At 41.9% G+C, this 19,277-nt stretch overlaps 1 protein-coding gene and 1 pseudogene across 1 annotated transcript in view; one reads left to right on the forward strand and one right to left on the reverse strand.

Moving 5' to 3' along the window:
- LOC125116931 (60S ribosomal protein L9-like) overlaps positions 1–14,384 on the forward strand; it is a 121,509-nt pseudogene extending 107,125 nt beyond the window's left edge.
- RPH3A (rabphilin 3A) overlaps positions 1–19,277 on the reverse strand; it is a 293,276-nt gene that overhangs the window by 224,252 nt on the left and 49,747 nt on the right. The gene's annotated exons all lie outside the window — the stretch shown is intronic.

Consider the following 19,277-nt stretch of genomic DNA (forward strand, 5'->3'; position numbering starts at 1 on the left):
TACAACATTTGTGGTAATTTGTTACAGCAGCCATAGGAAACTCATACAGTAATGAAGTACAAGGGGGTAGCTGGATCGTCACATTAACCAAGTTTTAATCTGTAGCTCCTCCATCACATGAGGCTATATTCTTAAGGCATTCTTAACTAGGCCATGTTTCAATGGTCCTGCTGCTGCCAGGAATGGACAATACTGTGATTAAAGCTTTCTCACTATGCATCTCAGACAGGAGGTACTCTCTGCATGGTGGATGACACAGCTTACAGTTTACTTTGTCCTGGGTTTTCTGAGCCACTCCCACCCCAAGACAGTGAATGTATCTGTTGACACTCCCAGTGTCAAGATCAGGGGCCAGTCCTGCCTTTGAATCCCAGTTCTGCCACTGTTCATTATCTGTGAACCTGGGTAAGTCACCTTTCACCCTGAGCCATCATTTCTCCCCCAGAATCATGGGGCTGGCTGTACCTGCCTCTAGGGGTTCTCCGGAGCAGGGGCTGGGAAAAGCCTGCTGACAATAATGACTAGTGATAACCAGCCTTCCTCAAAGGAAGAAACAGACCTTTGGTATCTGCATGCATTTAATTTTAGTTCACCCATTGCACAACTATTTATTGAGAGTCGGCCACATGCCCAGTAACCCAGGTGCTAAGCTAGAGCAGGGGACAGCAAATTTCTGGAAGGGGCCAGATGGCAAATATTTTAGGCTTTGCAGGATATATGGTCTCTGTCAGAACTTCTCAACTCTGCCTCTAGAGGAAGAAGAGAAGGCAACTGGAGAAAAGACATGAGCGAACAGGCATGGGTGTGCTCTAAACCTTTATTTTCAAAAACAGGCATCTGGCCCATAGACCATAGTTTGCCAACCCCTGGCCTAGATACAAGATTTACCTCCAAGAATAAAATAGATATGGTTCTTGCCTAAGGAAATCTCCCATTCGCATTCAATATTTTTCTTAAATTAAAAAAAAAAGAAAAAGCTTTAACTCCTCCTTCTTTGTATCACAGAGGTAGTACAGGACAGAGCCCAAGCTTTGAAACCAGAACTCCTGGGTTCCAGTCCTGGCTCTACCACCAGCTAGCTGTGTGATCTTGAGCCAGATATTTACCCTCTCTGTGTATGCTTCAATTTCCTTGTTGGCCAAATGAGACGGGAATAATACCTACTCATAGGGGTGCTGTGGGAATCAATGAAGTAGTTGTCCCACATGCGGCAAAGACTTAACTACTCTCTGAGATAGGATAATTATTCCTATTCTCAAGGTGAGGAAATGAAGGCCCAGGAAGGTGGCATGGCTTGTTGCATCACACAGCTGGGAAACTACCCAGTCAGATTTCACCCCACTTCTGTCTGACTCCAAGCTGGGAACCCTCAATCACTGTGCTTAGAAGATCCATGTGCTTAACTCACACAGTCATCTCTGATTTTCAGGGGAAATAATAACTAGTTGAGTTTTGGATCTTTCCAACTTTGAAGCATCAAATAGAAAATAAATTTAATTTTGAAAGCCTGCTGAGGTTCCCAGGGGTGCTTGCTTTCTGCATGAGTTTAAAAAGCTCCTGAGTCTGGGGGGAGGTGATGGGGGAGAAATTCATGCCTCTTTCATTAGCTGCCCTTCTAGATCCCCCAGGCACAAAGCACACAAAATCCAGACCCTGACATTGCCACAGTCTTGTGCATCCCACCTTCATTCCCTTCACACCACTTTGGCAGGATAAACTCTTTTTATCGTTCTTTCTAGACTTTTTTTTTTTTTTCTTTTAGGGCCACACCCTTGGTATATGGAGGTTCCCAGGCTGGGGTCGAATTGGAGCTGTAGCCACTGGCCTATACCACAGCCACAGCAACGCGGGATCTGAGCCACGTCTGCGACCTACACCACAGCTCACAGCAACGCTGGATCCTGTACCCAGGGAGCGAGGCCAGGGATCGAACCCACAACCTCATGGTTCCTAGTCGGATTCGTTTCCGCGGCACCACAACAGGAACTCCTTTCTAGACTTCTGAAAAAACAGTATAACCCATTTCCCAGTCCCCTCCCACTCCCGTTCAAGCACCCATTCATCCTCTCAGCAGAGACCTACTATGTGCTGAGTACCTACTACATGCTCAACATCGTCTGGGCCTTCAGGATATAGTGATGCCCAAGACAAAGTACAGACTTGGTGCTCACAGAGCGCCCTGTCCAGAGTGAAAGACCAATATGAAATGAGGACAGGTACGGAGAGACTCAGTGAGAAATTACAGGAAATTGTGAGCTTGAGGGTTGCTGTTAAATGGGCACAGTTTCAGTCTTGCAAGATGAAAGAATTTCTGAGGCTGGTTACATAACACTGAATGTACTGGCCACTGCTGAGCTGTATACTTAAATGGCAAAAATGGAAAAATTTATGCGATGTGTATTTTACAACAATTTTTAAAATTTTTTAAATTTGCTAAACTTTCTCCTTTCCATCTTCTCTCAAAGTGTCCACATCTCTCAGCAAGAAATTATATACCTCGTTTACCAATTCTCATGAAGGAATCAAATGTCCCAAATAGGCAAATTTGTCAGGTTCTTGAACTTTACTCCCCAAGGGGAAAGGAATCTGGCATTTGTTGTGAGCCCATCACATGCCCCTCTGCAGAGCTTTCATATTTAATACTCACAAGATAGATATTTTTCTTCCCGTTTTACAGATGAGGAAACTGAGGCTAAGGGAACTTAAGGAAATTATCTAAGATTTCATATCTAAGAAGTGGCAGACCAGAATCTGGGCCGGGGACTAGGTTTTAAGAGCAAGCATTTCAAAGAAAACAAGATGAAGCTATTGGGTTTTTATAACCCAGCCTCAAAAGTCATATAAGGTTTCATTCTGCCATAGTGACAAGCTTACCCAGATTCAAAGGGAAAAAACCTAGACACTGCCACTCAACAAAGAGACCATCAAAATCCCATCCTGAGAAGAGTATCTGAGATGGAAGATACTGCTGTAAAACTTGGAAAATGCAACCTGCCACAAGTTCTTGGGTAAAAATGACCCCCTTCCAGGATCACCATTCTGGTTCCATTCCCTTTGCTGGGCTTAGGCATGCAATGCAGTTCTAGCCAGTGAGTTGTAGGGAGAAGTCTGCTGGGGTTTTCAGAGAAAGGCCTTTTTTTGCTCTCTAAAAGAGACGCACAGAGTTCCCGTCGTGGCGCAGTGGAAATGAATCTGACTAGGAAGCATGAGGTTGCGAGTTTGATCCCTGGCCTTGCTCAGTGGGTTAAGGATCCAGTGATGCCATGAGCTGTGGTGTAGGTCACAGACACAGCTCAGATCTGGTGTTGCTGTGGCTGTGGTGTAGGCCGGCAGCAGCAGCTCTGATTAGACCCCTAGCCTGGGAACCTCCATATGCCGTGGGTATGGCCCTAAAAAAACAAAAACAAAAAAAAAAGAGAGAGAGAGAGAGAGAAACACACACAAAAGAAAATGGAACTTATTCCATGACTGAATATTAATTTGCATCTGAAAATGGCATCTAGAACTGGGAGAGCCATCCTGTGACCACTGGGGCTATTGACATTAAGACAACAGGATGACAATGAGGTACCACCTTACACCAGTCAGAATGGCCATCATTAACAGGTCAACAAATAACAAATGCTGGAGAGAGAGAAAAGGGAACCCTCCTATGCTGTTGGTGGGAATGTAAATTGGTACCACCACTATGGAATACAGTTTGGAGGTAAATTAAATACAGAACTACCATATGACCCAGCAATCCCACTCCTGGGTATGCATCCAGACAAAACTTTTATTGAAAAAGATATATGCACCCCCATGTTCATTGCAGCACTATTCATAATAGCCAAGACATGGCAACAACCTAAATGTCCATCAACAGATGAATGGATTAGGAAGATATGTGTGTACATGTGCGTGTGTGAATATACACACAATGGAATACAATTCAGCCAAAAAAAGAACAAGATAATGCCATTTGTAGCAACATGGATGGAACTAGAGACTCTCATACTAAGTGAAGTAAGTCAGAAAGAGAGAGACAAATACCAAATGGTATCACTTATATCTGGAATCTAATATATTGCACAAATGAACCTATCTACAGAAAAGAAACAAACTCATGTACTTAGAGAACAGACTTGTGGTTTCCAGGTTTGTGGGGTGGGTAGGGAGCCAGATGGACTGGGAGTTTGGGGTTACTGGATTCAAACTATTGCATTTGGAGTGGATAAGCAATGAGATCCTGCTGAATAGTACAAGGCCATGTGATGGACATGATGGAGGATAATGTGAGAAAAAGAATGTGTGTATATACTCTTTTTGTGTATATATGTGTGTGTGTGTGTATGTTTATATGACTGGGTCACTTTGCCGTATAGCAGAAATTGACAGAACATTGTAAATAAACTATAATAGAAAAAATAAAAATCTTTAAAAAAAGATAAATATTCTAAAGACCCCAGGGGGAAAAAAAGACAGTAGAATGGCAGAGCAGAAATGTGAGAAGAACACTGGTCCTTGGTGAAATTAACAAGGTGCTGAATTAACCATGGAATCACTGTTTTTTGAGATAATAAATTTTTCTTAGTAAGTCAGATGAATCATGATTTTTTTTTTGGTCCCAATAAAATCATTCTGATTGATACAAATAGCTAAAAAAATTTTTTTTAATTTTTTAATTTTCCCACTGTATAGCAAGGGGGTCAGGTTATCCTTACATGTATACATTACAATTACATTTTTCCCCCAGCCTTTCTTCTGTTGCAACATGAGTATCTAGACAAAGTTCTCAATGCTATTCAGCAGGATCTCCTTGTAAATCTATTCTAAGTTGTGTCTGATAAGCCCAAGCTCCCGATCCCTCCCACTCCCTCCCCCTCCCATCAGGCAGCCACAAGTCTCTTCTCCAAGTCCATGATTTTCTTTTCTAAGGAGATGTTCCTTTGTGCTGGATATTAGATTCCAGTTATGAGTGATATCATATGGTATTTGTCTTTGTCTTTCTGACTCATTTCACTCAGTATGAGAGTCTCTAGCTCCATCCATGTTGCTGCAAATGGCATTATGTCATTCTTTTTTATGGCTGAGTAGTATTCCATTGTGTATATATACCACTTCTTCCGAATCCAATCATCTGTCGATGGACATTTGGGTTGTTTCCATGTCCTGGCTATTGTGAATAGTGCTGCAATGAACATGCGGGTGCATGTCTCTCTTTTAAGGAGAGTTTTGTCCGGATAGATGCCCAAGAGTGGGATTGCTGGGTCATATGGAAGTTCTATGTATAGATTTCTAAGGTATCTCCAAACTGTTCTCCATAGTGGCTGTACCAGTTTACATTCCCACCAACAGTGCAGGAGGGTTCCCTTTTCTCCACAGCCCCTCCAGCACTTGTTAACAAATAGCTAAAATTTTTATTGAGGATTTACTATGCACCCACAGCACAGCACAGGGTATCAGAGTTCTGCTACTGGGCTAAGTATTGGACATTTATTACCAAATTTAATCTTCACAGCAACTCATGAGGCAGGCACTGTTATTAACCTCATTTTACAGAGAGGAAGATGAAGCTCAGAGACGATATGAAAAGTGTCCAAGGGCTCACAGCTAGTGCCAGAGCAGGGATTCGAACCTGGGGTGGATGCCCTTGTATTTCACTACTTTTCTATAAAACTGCCTCCCTTGACTGTCCATAGACTGCCTGCTCCCTCCATTCAAAACTCCACTGTTACTTACAAGTTGATTCAGAGAGCAGCTGTTGCAGCCATGGGCTTATGAATCAGGCCTACTGGAAGCAATTGCAATCTTTGAACAATTCCATGAAGATACTTAAGAGCCATACTATGAAATCTAAACCAGATGTGATTTACCCCCAAGGATGGCAATTCAAGCTCCAGCTGGAATGGAAAGATGAAATTTGCAGAGGAGAGCTCTCTCTGCTTTGAAACATCATACACCTGCCTCCTCAAAAGTGAGATCCCAATTTAGTTCAAGCACTGCTTGCAGAATTTTTTTCAGTTGGGATAAAAGTCTTAAAACACAGTTCAAGTGCTTTGCTCAAGTGTTTAAAGCACACCTTTCAGAGAACAACAAGGCTTTCTGGCAATAAACTGAGTAGACCAATAAAGGGCTTGGACAATCTATATCCAGAGAAGCCAGGAAAAGCCACAGAGATAAGAACATCTCTTGACAAAACAAAGAAACCAGCAGGCAGAAACTCAGACATAGTGATTGATACTAGACATTATGACCCTTCATTATGGTCTCAAAGCAATCTGGGGTGACATTAAAATTAGTGATTGGAGTTCCCGTGGTGGCTCAGTGGTTAATGAACCCAACAGACCCATGAGGACGTGGGTCTGATCCCTGGCCTCACTCAGTGGGTTAAGGATCTGGCGTTGCAGTGATCTATGGTGTAGGTCAAATATGCAGCTCCGATCTGGTGTTGCTGTGGCTGTGGGGTAGGCCGGCAGCTGCAGCTCTGATTCGACCCCTAGCCTGGGAACCTCCATATGCCATGGGTGTGGCCCTAAAAAGGCAAAAAAATAAAAATAAAAATAAATTAGTGATGTCTTGTAGTTTGATCCAGGAATAATCATTTCAAATTCTAGATCTCGTAAACTTCATTTTTGCAGCTCTACAATATCTCTATACTTGACTTATGGGTAGAACGACTTTAGGTTATATCTGAACAGCCCCCCTAAAATAAAAAAAACCAAATGAGAATTTATCATTTCTGTTATAAAATGACCAGGAGTCTTTTGCTTCAGGTAAAGCTGGATCCAGGCACTCAAATAATATGACCAAAGCTTAGTCTTTCCCTGGTCATGATTCTGCTTTTCTCTGTGCTGACTTCATTTTTAAACAAGGTTCCTCCTTGCAGTAAATCCATTACTCAGGGTAACACACCTATCTCCTAGTGGAGAGGGAAGCTCTTCCCCACTTGTGATAGTTTTTTGTGGATATTTACCTCACCTACACAGCAAACTAAAGCTGAGGATGAGCAAGGACAGAGAAAAAGCTGTGGAAGATAATGAGTTGAGGATCTTTGGTGGAGTTCAGAAGAATAAGCTAATGTTGGAAAGTCCCTGGCACATAGTAGGTGCTCAATCAAATCTGTTGTTCAGAGACTGTCAGTGTTCATCCATATCCCCTAGGAACTTGTCAGACGGCATGCTCTTCTCACTGTGCATCTGAGGGCTTCTCTTGGCCCATTTACAGGGCAGGTCAGAAACGAAAGGGAGTTAATGTAGCCCGATCAATTCAGAAGGAGAGATTGTGTTAGAGAATAAACACCTCAGCTTCCTCATCTCTCAGATGGGACAACTCTGAGGCTTGTATTCTCTGCTGTCTCCCAGAGTCCTCCGCAGAATGGAGCTCCAGGCTCCAATCACCTACAGTGTATCAGCCTAATGCCTCACCCTTTACTGACTTCCTCTCATATGCCAACCCTCCACACCCTGTGTTTTCCTGAGATCACCTCCCAAATAGAACACCTGTACCAAATCTCAGGGTGTACTTCTGCGGAAATCCTGCCTAAAACAAGCATGAATGCAAATAAGCCTAGAATCATAGAATATTAAACTGAATGGAACATGTGCCTGGACTTTTAAAACCCCCAGTGGTGGAAACTATATCTTGTCTTTGTATCTTCACTAACCAAGCAGGGGTTGGGCATATAGTAGGTGCTTGGGAAATGTTGGCTGAATAAATGGATCAATAAACAGATCAAACAAAAAATGGGTCAACTTTAAAATCTACTTTGAAATAAGTATGACACAAACACACAGATGCTCGAGCTACTGGTTGGGAAATTATGGATAATGGTGCTTGAGGGTAGAGAGAGGAATGAATTAGAAATCAAGAAATAGGAGTTGTGTTTAAAAAAAAAAAACAGGAAAACAAAAACATATAGGAGTTGTGGTTCTACCTTGCTATTGACTGGTTGTGGGACCTTGGTAGTGCAATCTTTGAGCCTTACCTGTAAGTTGGGTTAGGTACCCAGATCCCAGAACCAGGTTGATTTGGTTCAAATCTCACATAGTCCATTGACGAGCTGTGTGAATGTGGACAAGTTACCAAACCTCTCTATGCCTGAAGTTCTTCTAGTACAGGACTTATCAACCTTGGAGCTATTGATGTTTGGGGCCAGGTCAATCTCTGTGGTGGGGGAAGGGCTCTCCTGTTCACTGTAGGATGTTTAGCAACATTCCTGGCCTCTGCAGAGCACAGGCCAGTAGTACTCCCTTGAGACAACTGAAAACTGCCTCTGGATGTTGCCAAATGTCCCCGGGGAGCAAAATCACTCCCGACTGAAAACCACTGCTAGAAAATGGGATAATAATGGAATATATCTCATGAAATTAGTGAGTATTAAATGAGCCAAATAATTGAAAATCTTAGAATAATGCCTGGCATATACTAAGTACTGGATGAGTATATTATTATTATATTATTACTATTATTATTATTACTATTATCTGCTCTATCAAAATTTACAGGTAAATTGTGGACCAAAGCAACTAGTGAAGCTCAAGGTTAAAACCACATTTGGAATCATTCTTCTTGACCCCAATTGGCCAAGTGAAAAATTTAGAATCAGAAAGACCCGCGACTGAACCCCAATGTGCCATATATTGAATGTGCATATTGTCTGACAAAACACAGAACACCCAGTTAAACTGGATTTTAGATAAACAACAAATAACTCTAAAGAATTATTGGGGTAAGTATACTCCCAGATATTTCATGCAACATAATTATACTTTAAAATGATCTGCCATCAAAAATTCAAATTTAACTGAGTACCCTATATTTTTATTTGCTAAAGCTGGCACCCCTCTAAATGTATGACTTGACGATTTAATTTAACCTCTCTGAGTTTCAGTTTCCTCACCTTCTGGATAAAAATTCCTACCTCACTGGGTTATTGCAAGGAATAGAAAAACATAGTAAATGTGAAGCGCAGTGCCTAGCATTACAATGAAACAAATGATAGAAACCAGAATTATATACTCAGGGAATTAAATAATATTTTGTTATTTACAGAGAAGGTAATCCTTGAGAGCAGACTCTGTCTGTCTTATTCATTAGTGCTGCCACTGAATTAAGCAAGGAGCAGAGAAGAGCACACATGCTTGGAAGCCAAACACCTTGGGTTTGAGTCCCAGCTCCATCACTTACAGGCTATGCAACCTTGGGCAAGTCATTTAATCTCTCTGTGCCTCCATTTCCTCACCTGGAAAATTAGAATAATATTAGAACCTACTGTGTTGGATTATTGCAAAGATTAACTGAGTCAATAATAAATATAAACCCTTTAGTGCCCGGCTCCTGTTATGTGCTCACCTAATCCTGGCTGAATGAATGAGTGCATGAGGATAGCTGTACTTTACCACATTTCAATCCATACAAGAATCCATTTACCTGTCTCCTAACAATATAATCATAGATCTCCACAATTTCTAGCCTTTCTCTGAGATTAAGGGTCTAACCTCCACTTTCAAACACATGTAACACTCTTCTCTGACCCAGGTCACTTAAAGCATGCTGTTTCCAGCAGTAGCCAGAATCCTGAAAGATGCTCACTAGAGTAAAGTAAACAAGCGAACAGTGAATTTATTGCGTAGGTTTGAATTTAATAGAGCCAAGGTGCAGGCTGGCTGCAAGAGGCAAAAATTAAATGGTGACCTTTTCAAAATTTGCTTTCTCTGATGCAAATGCTAGCCCATGGCTGCAACCAGACATTTATCATGTCTGATTAGTAGATTTATAGTCGAACAATTCTAAATGCACGGGAAACAGAACGTGCTCTAACTTAACTGCACCCAGACCTCTTTGTCAATGTTGGACTGTTCAATGTTACCCAGCCACTTTCCATGCCCCAGACATACAAATGCCCCATCAAGAATGACAGCATTTGCACTGCAGTTATTTTTTTCCCACCAGCCATGCTGGGAAGCTGGAGGGAGGGAGAATGCTGAAAAGGAGAGAGAAAAACTGGCAAAGAAAAGGAGAGGAAATCTACAGCACTGAGAAGGAGACATCAGAGACTAAAGGACTCCCACTTGGCACGTTCATCATTCTTCATGCTCCTCCACTCCTTGTTCCTTAGAGAATCTCAGGAAGTTACTGAGATTTGCAAAGGGTACTAAATTCCATGGCCATAATCCCCTACCTCTGCAGAACTTGCACGAATTCTGATCTTTCTGACAGTTGATTCAATCAAAATTTAGTGAACTAAGCATCTATTGCTCCAAACTGTGGTGCTATTCAATTCAAAAAATATATATTGGGCCTTGAGTGCACCAGGATAACTATCCTAAGAAAAGCGAGAGAAGAGAGGATGCGAGAGGGAGGAGGGAGCAGAGGAAGGAAGGTGGAAAAGAGGAAAGGGAAAAAAAGAGGAAGGACAATGAATGGGCATCTGTACCACGTGTCATATGTAATGAGGCTGTGTAGTGTAGTAGTTGAGGTCATAGCCTTTAACCAGAGCCTGACTCTGAGCAGTTGCTCCACTACTCCTTGCTGTGTGACCTCTGATGTGTACCAAACCTCTCTGAGCTTCCATTTCCTCAATTGTAGAATGAAGATAATTGCCCAGAGTTGCTTGAGCTGTTGTGAAAACTCAGTCATGTGCCTGGTACAACAGTCAGTACCTAATAACCAGCAGATGTTATGACTGTCACCACGTGCCATGCTGAGCCCTTCTGAGTCCCATCCCCACTTAAGCCAGCGGTACGGCTCAGCACGATGTGTGCGGATCTGGTTGTGGGGCTGGAACTGATCCTTGGACATTAGCCCGTCTGTGTCTTCCAGACATTTCCCACTGCCAACATCTGCATCTCTGTGGGGTTTTTGACAGAACTACAGAAGCCACTCTGGTCAGCAAGTGGAGCAGGAAGTGCCAGGGCATCAGTCCCACCCCTAGCCAGGAGGTAGCCTTCTATCTACCACTCCCAGTTCACTATGGAGACTAGCTTAATGCTGTCCCCATCTTAATGACTTTCCCTTCCCACACTCTTCTGGCATCACAACTCCCAAATAAACCACTTACACAGAAATTCTTGCCTTGGGATCAGTTTCTTAACAGAGGCTCAGAGTGGTTGAGGCGATTGCCCAAGAACACATAGCTATTAAATAAAGGTATGGGTGGGAGTAGGGGAGGGTGGTTAAACTAGATCAGTCTCATTCCCTAAAGGCTGTGATCACTTGCCATCTGGTCTCCCTAAAACTAACAATATGCCAATGCTTAGGAACAGTAGCAGCCATCAAGTGGGGTTTTGCTGGATACCAGCATTCTACAGAAAAGGATGCCAACCTCACCCTATACTTGATCCACTGATGCACTTTCTCTAACATCTCAAGTTTCCTCATCTCAACAGAAGTCAATATGGCAATAAGCTACATTCTTTCTCTAGGATACTTGAATAGATGATTCAAGGGGCATTGCTGGATACCCATTCCCCAAAGCAGTGGTCCTGTGAGATGTGGTGTTAAAAATAAGAGTCCTAGGGGTAAAATTAGGTGGGGCAAATCCCTTGCTAACCCTCTCTTGGAACCTCCCAACATCATTAGGATATTAAAGGTTCTAAGAAGTCCTACAGCAAAGAACCGTTTTTAACCCAATGTTTTGCAGGCTTTTTTTTTTTTTTACCATGAAATCTTTTCTGGGTTATTAATTATCAAGATTCTTTTTTTTTTTTTGTCTTTTTGCCTTTTCTAGAGCTGCTCCTGCCACACATGGAGGTTCCCAGGCTAGGGGTCCAATCAGAGCTGTAGCTGTCAGCCTACGACAGGGCCACAGCAACGCAGGATCCGAGCCATGTCTGTGATCTACACCACAGCTCATGGCAACGCTGGATCCTTAACCCACTGAGCAAGGCCAGGGATTGAACCCACAACCTCACGGTTCCTAGTCAGATTCATTAACCACTGAGTCACGATGGGAACTCCTAATTATCAAGATTCTTATAGAGTTTCTTCAATACGTGATGCTGGGAAAACCAGATAGCTACATGTAAGAATGAAATTAGAACATTCTCTAACACTATATGCAAAAATAAACTTGAGATGGATTAAAGACCTAAAGGTAAGACCTGATATCACAAAACTCCCAGATGAAATTATAGACAAAACTCTCTTTGACACAATCATAGCAATGCTTTTTGACTCCATCTCTAAAGTGAAGGAAATAAAAGCAAAAATAAATAAATGGTACCTAATTAAACTTAAAAGTGTTTGCACAACAAAGGAAACCATCCGCAAAATGAAAAGACAACATACTGAATGGGAGAAAATATTTCCAAATGATATGACCAATAAGGGGTTAATATCCAACATATGCAAAAAACTCATACAACTCAACATCAAAAAAACAAACAATCTAGTTAAAAATTGAGTAGAAGAACTGAACAGACATTTTTTCCAAAGAGGAAATGCAGATGGCCAACAGGCACATGAAAAGATACTCAACATCACTAATCATCCAGGAAATGCAAATCAAAGCCACCATGAGATAACACCTCACACCTGGCAGAAGGGCTATCATCAAAAAGAACACAAATGACAAATGTTAATAAGGATGTGGACAAAAGGGATCCCTCAAACACTGCTGGTGGGAATGTAAATTGGTGTGGCCACTGTGGAAAACAATACAGAGGTTTCTCAAAAAAACTAAAAACAGAACTACCATATGATCCAGCATTCCATTCCTGGGTATATATTTAAAAAAAAAAAAAACACTAATTCAAAAAGATGCATGCACCCCATTGTCATGGCAGCATTATTTGCATTTACCGAGATATGGAAGCAATTCTAAAGGTCCATCAACAGAGGACTGGATAAAGAAGATGTGATATATATATACATGGGTTTAAGAAGCACACTTGGTACCAATAAGTCCACAAGAGATCCATCCAGGGAATATTATGGTGCCAACTGGCAGGTACTTACCACCTCTATCACGTGATGCCAAGAATCCAAAGGAAAGGATCATCAAAAACCGTCTTCAGGCTCACTTCATCACTACCCTTGCTATTGATCATGATTGTGTGATATGGCTGGTGACAAGAAATGGTTGAATAAAAAGGAAAAAGGAAAAACTAATGTAATATGGATACAGAGTTACTAGCCAGAAAAGTTGATTTAGTCAACATTCAAAAAATACCATTCACATCTAGAATATGCTCCAAAATAACACAGGAGGGAAGAAGTGGGCAGGAGCAGAGATTAAACAACACTGGTCATGGGTTGATAACTATGGAAGCTAGGTGATAGGTTCATCATCATATTCCTTCTACTTTGGCACATGTTTGACATCGCCCATAAAAAAGTACAAAGTGTATATTTATATGAGTAGTGTTTGGGGGAGGATTATATAAAGAGAAACATTGTAGAAGAGTGATGTATTTGGTTTAATAAACAATAAGGTCCTGCTGTACAGCACAAGAAACTATACTCAATATCCTGTAATAAACCATGATGGAAAAAATATGAAAAAGAATATATGTAGAGAGATTATATATCTATATGTATTTATAAAGATTTTAAATATATATACTATATAAACTGAATCACTTTGCTGTACACCAGAAACCAACACAACACTGTAAATCAACTATACTTCAATTTTTAAAAACATATTTTGTTTCAAGGATTATAAAGATGTAATTATGAAAGACTGTATATGTTTGGAAATATTCTTCATATTATGCTAACAGAAATAAAATGCAATGAAGGAGTGAATTTAGGAGACATAGGATGGCAAGAGGAGGGCCAGAAGAGATGCATAGTTAGGGTTCAACAAAGTGAGGTGGACCTCTTGCCACATCTACTGCGAGAATGAAGACATTCTCGGCCATCAGATGGTTGACATTCCAGAAAACATCAACATCACTCTAAAAGGATGCTCAGAGGCACCCTGAGGAGAGACTTCAACCACATCAATGGAGAACTCAGTCTTCTCTGAAAGAAAAAGAGGCTCCAGGTTGACAAATGGTGGGGAAATAGAAAGTGGCAACAGTTCCTACTATCTATAGTCATGTACACAACATGATCACGGGTGTTACACTAGGCTTCCGTTACAAGACAAGGTCTGTGTATGCTTACCTCCCCATCAATATCATTATTCAGTAGAGCGGTTCTCTTGTGGAAATCCAAAATTTTGGGGGGGGGGTGAAAAATACATCCACAGCGTTTGGATGAGGCCAGGCATTGCTTGTTCAATATCTCAAACCCAGAAAGATGAGTTGATTCTTGAAGGAAATGACATTGAACTTGTATCAAATTCAGCTTCTTTGATTCAGCAAGCCACAACAGTTAAAAACAAGTATATCAGAAAATCTGGGGATGATATATATGTTTCTGAAAAAGAAACAGTTCAGCAGGTTGATGAATAAGATCTGAGTTGTTCAGCTATGGAAACAAGATGCCAAGATGATTCTTCAGACGGATTTGTGATATTTTAAAGATGCAATAAAACCTCTATTGATTTGGTTGACAAGGGAAGTAGGGTGAAGGGTCTGATGGAGGCTGAACTGTAGAGGCATCACTCTCAGGTGCCTTGGGTATGGGCTCCCTCCTCCACGTGAGTGACAATAAGTTCTACACAGATTTGAAAAACAGTAATTGGGGCAGGGTGACCAGAGCTAGGGGATGTTCTGGATCTTCTTGGGAGAAGGTCTGTGGTTGTCTGGGAAGAGACTGAGAAGACAGAGAGTGTGATCACTTGGCAAAGTCAGGGCTACCCAAGCCTGCACCCTCAAAAACTCTACAAGATTGCTTTTCAGCACAGTTCTGATCACTGTAAGTAAACCAAGTATGGCAGGTGGCAAATTGTCTCCCAGCCTGTTTTTCACTTCTTCCATAGCAGTCTTTCTCAACAGAGGCACCATCGGCACTTTGGATGGGACAATTTCTCACCGCATGGGACTGTCCCACGTAGTTCAGGAAGGTCAGCGTCTGGCCTCCACCCACCAAATTCCAGGAGTATTCCCTAGACATCATAAAAAACAAAAATTCCCCCATACATTTCTAAATGCTCACTAAGAAGTTAGTCTTATCTCCAGTTGAGAAACACTGTTCTATAATAATAAAATGTTTGGATGGGCCCAAGATCACCAAGCCAAACATTGCATTACCTGCCACTTTGCAGCTAGGTGAGGCCATATGACTGAGTTCTGGCCAATGAGATGCAGGTAGAAGTGATATATGCTACTTCTGGGTCCTGCTTTTGAAGGAAAGTTGTAGGCTTCCATTTAGCATTCCCCCTTCCCACTAGCTGGAATGCAAATATGATGGCAGGAGCTGAAGCAGCCGTATTGGACTATAAGGTAAAAGCCAAATGTTTTAGATACTGAGCAACAAAACAGAAGGAGCCTGGGACTATAGAGCCACCCTAGACTACCTACCCAGCCTATGTTAGAGAGGAAGCTTCTATTTTGTTTAAGATGTTCCTTTTTTGGATTAAGTGTCTGTGAATCTTTATCCTACCTTCTTCCACCTGGGGACATAACTACCTAGGATAGCCAAGCTCATTCTGATGGATTTCATGAGTTGATATAGGTTAGTTATGAACATTTGTGGCACCTGCTTCATCAGATGCTTTCCTCTGCTGCTTCCAAAGTGAGTCAGGCCTTGTAGAAGAGGAAGTCAGCTTATCTGTTCAAAGCCAGGACCATATGTTCTCCAGTGTTCAGCCAGCCAGATGGAGCTCTATCCATCCCCATTTTATTTACCCCCTAGAGACCCCAGGATCTGAAGGAAGCACTAAAAGGAGTGGTGATAAATTCTCAGGAATAATAACAAACATCATTAAATTTTCTATTAAATTTAGTGTTTCCCAACCTCCAAGCAACAATGTATCTCGTTCAAGATTTTTTGTCCTTATCTGTGTATAAAAGTAATGTTACATTTACATGGTCCTTACAATGTATAAGATACTATTCTAGGTAAACTCATGTAATCCTCACAAAGATCCTATGAATTAGGATTATTATCTCCATTTCTCAAATAAAGAATCTGAGGCACAGAGAGTACAGCTTATAAACAGAAAAGCCAGATTCAAACCCAAGAAATCTGACTCCTGAGCCCAGCACTTAACTACTCTGTCATATTGCCAGGATATTATCTAGTACATGAGTTAGCAGACTACAGCCCAAGGCCAAATCCTGTTCTGACTTTTGTAAATAAAGTTTTATCAGAACACGGCCATATCCACTTGTTTCTATTATCTATGGCTGCTTTCAGCCTAGAGTGGCCTAGTTGACTCTGTAACACAAGCCATATGGGTCATAAAACCTAAAATATTTATTATCTGGCCCTTTATAGAAAAAGTTGGCTGACCCCTGATCTAGTCTTTTACTATTTTTTCTTAAATCAGCTCATTGTACTCCAATAAAATTATCTTAAGGAAAGATTTTCCGCCATCATCCCCTCCTCCACAAAGAAATTGTATTATCATTACCATAAATGGAAAGCCAATACTCACTAAAAGGCAGGGAAGGAAAAAAATGTAAAAACAGTGGAAACAACATGGTATTACATTCTAGTCAAGCACTGTTAAACCTGCCCAGGCTCTGAGTCCAATGCCTGCTGTCTGCTTGCTAACGAGAGGGATTAGGGCAAGTGTTGGGAGCCCAGAGCACAGGACTAAGCTTTCCTCCACGACCTGAGGATTAAGTGATTGGAATGAGAACACGCCTTTCTCTTTGTGAGTCATGAGGTTATGTGACACAGTGCCCCGAATCATCTCACGTCCCATCGAAAATCATCTCACATGCCAAGCAAGGACATCATGCATACGGGTGGGGGGGGGGGGAGGAGGTTACTGAACCCATTCATCCTATGAATCACAAAGAAAACAATGATGACATGGATGCCATCCTCTCAAACTGGTGACCTTGTTTATGTTTTTAAGTGGCCTTGACCATAAACATCACTGCTACTCTGAGAAGCATGCTTTGGGAAGATCGTACTTACTGTTTGACTTAGAACTTGAATGCCAGCTCACAGACAATCAGAAAGTAGAGAAATACATGCAATATGAGTCTAGAGGGAGAAGCCAAAGATTTCAAATAGCTTGCCCAGGGCCACCTGGCTGAACCAAGATTTGGCCGAGGGCTTGCTCTGGATTTTGAGATATTCATCAGTTCTAAACTTTGAGAAACATTGTCTCCAAGCTCAAAATCATAAGGAAAGGTTTGCTGTCTTTCCATGAAAATATGACTCTTTATGAAAATAAAGTTAAATACAACTAACAATCACTCTTTTAAAGATTTATTTGAATAGATCAAGTTTTTAAACGTACGTGCCTTCCTATGGCCGAGAAGGATCCCCCTCTTAGACTTCACCTCTTCCCTCTCCCCCTTGTCCAAATGCTCCTGCTGGACTGGTTGGCAGATTTAGGGGGCTGTCCTATGCATTGTAGGGTCCTCAGCATTTCTGACCTCTACCTACTAGATGCCAAAAGTACCACCCTCCTCAGTTATGACAGTAAAAAAATGTCTCCAGGTATTGCCAAATGTCCCCCAGAGATGGGGGGGGGCACCAATATAGCTAATGTTGTATCCATTTTTGGTTTGAATATGTATGTTGACAAGCCACTACAGCAGAGGCATTCTAAACACATCCTACCCTCCAACGAGGGTACGTTCTACCATTCAGAGGACTACATATGGTTTATTCACTGTGATGGATTTGGGGCATGCAAGCTCGAGCCCCGGTTGGGGCAGAGCAGAATTGTTTGGCATAAGAAAGAGTGAGGAGTTGGATTTGAAGTTTTGAGAGAGTTGGAGGACCGCTCCAACTGGACTGTTCAACCCACTGGAAAAAAGGAAACTCAGTGGCAACAAGTACCAACGGGGAGTTCCCTTGTGGTGTACCAGATTAAGGATCTGACGTTATCACTGCAGCTGCCTGGGTCATTGCTGTGGCGCGAGTTTGATCTCTGGACTGGGAACTTCCATATGCCATGGGTACAGCAAAAAAAAAAAAAAAAAAAAGTCAAATACAAACTGCATCCCCCTACTGTGTCACAATACAGGCAAACAAGCAAAGCTCATTTAAAATGGGAAAAAAAGCAATCACCAGTAGCTAATTGTTCAAAAGGGAGAGATTAGGTTCAGGGGAGTGAACTTTTCCTTGTTGTGGTAAAATTAAACCCAACACAGAAATCAGGTTAATTTCTTGGGGAAAAAAGTAATGATCTCACACAGCAAGATGCCCTATGCGAATTCTGTGAGCCTGAGACCTCCAGAGAAACGTTTATCAATGAGTATTTTCACAGCCTGGCCTTTTCATCTAGAGTTAATTGATAAGAGTCTCCAGGTCTCTCTGGTTTGTGGTTAGTTGTTTTCATTATTTATGTTTTGCTACATGCAGATGGGATAAAGTTTTCACATTAGCCCTAAACACCAAGAATTAATAGCATAGGAAGTTCTGAAAGTGGGAGGCATTGGGCCAAGCCTGGTGGGTCAAGCAAGGACACATGATGTACTGTTTATCTCTTTGACCCCAACACCCCTCCCCCCCCCCACCCCCGGGCACTGCCAGCACCCTGGTCCAAAGAACTGTCAGGATCATCCTCCCTGGTCCCTCCGCCTCCTCCCTTACACTACTGCTATTGATTGATTCCCTTCACAGCAGCCACGGAAGTCCTATCAAAATGTAAGTCAGACCATGTCACTCTTCTGTTCTAAAGCCTCCTGTTAACTGAAGTGACAGTCAAGGTCCCACAGTGGCCCCAAGGCTCTGCTCAATCTGCTCCTCATTACCTCACTGGATTTGCTTCTTATGACTCTCCCCCTGTCCCCCGGATTGCTCCACCACCAACCAGACCAGCCTCCCCGCTTTTGCCTAAGCATTCCAGGGGCACTTCGACCTCAGGGCCTTTGCACTTACTGTTCTCTCTGCCTGGGACACTCTCTCAGTTATTGAAATGCCTCACCCTCCCACTTCCTTCAGGTCTCTGCTCAAATGTCAGTGAAGACCCCTTGACTTCCCTGTCTAAAATGGAAGACACACCCACCCCTCTCCCAACTCCCTATTTCTCCTTTCCCAGTATAAACTTTCTCCATAGCTCCTTATTACTGCCCCCTATATATGACCATCTCTCCCACTAAAATGTCAGCACCATGTGAGCAGGAATCTTCCTCTATATTGTTGAACTGCAACACCCAGAACAGCGTCTGGAACAATAGACAAAATACTGTACTAGATATAGTATATAATATAAACCAAATAGTATAACATAATATATAACATAATTATATGTAAAATGTATGATAATATAT

The sequence above is a fragment of the Phacochoerus africanus genome, chromosome 15 (assembly GCF_016906955.1).
Source record: "Phacochoerus africanus isolate WHEZ1 chromosome 15, ROS_Pafr_v1, whole genome shotgun sequence".
Lineage (NCBI taxonomy): Eukaryota > Metazoa > Chordata > Mammalia > Artiodactyla > Suidae > Phacochoerus > Phacochoerus africanus.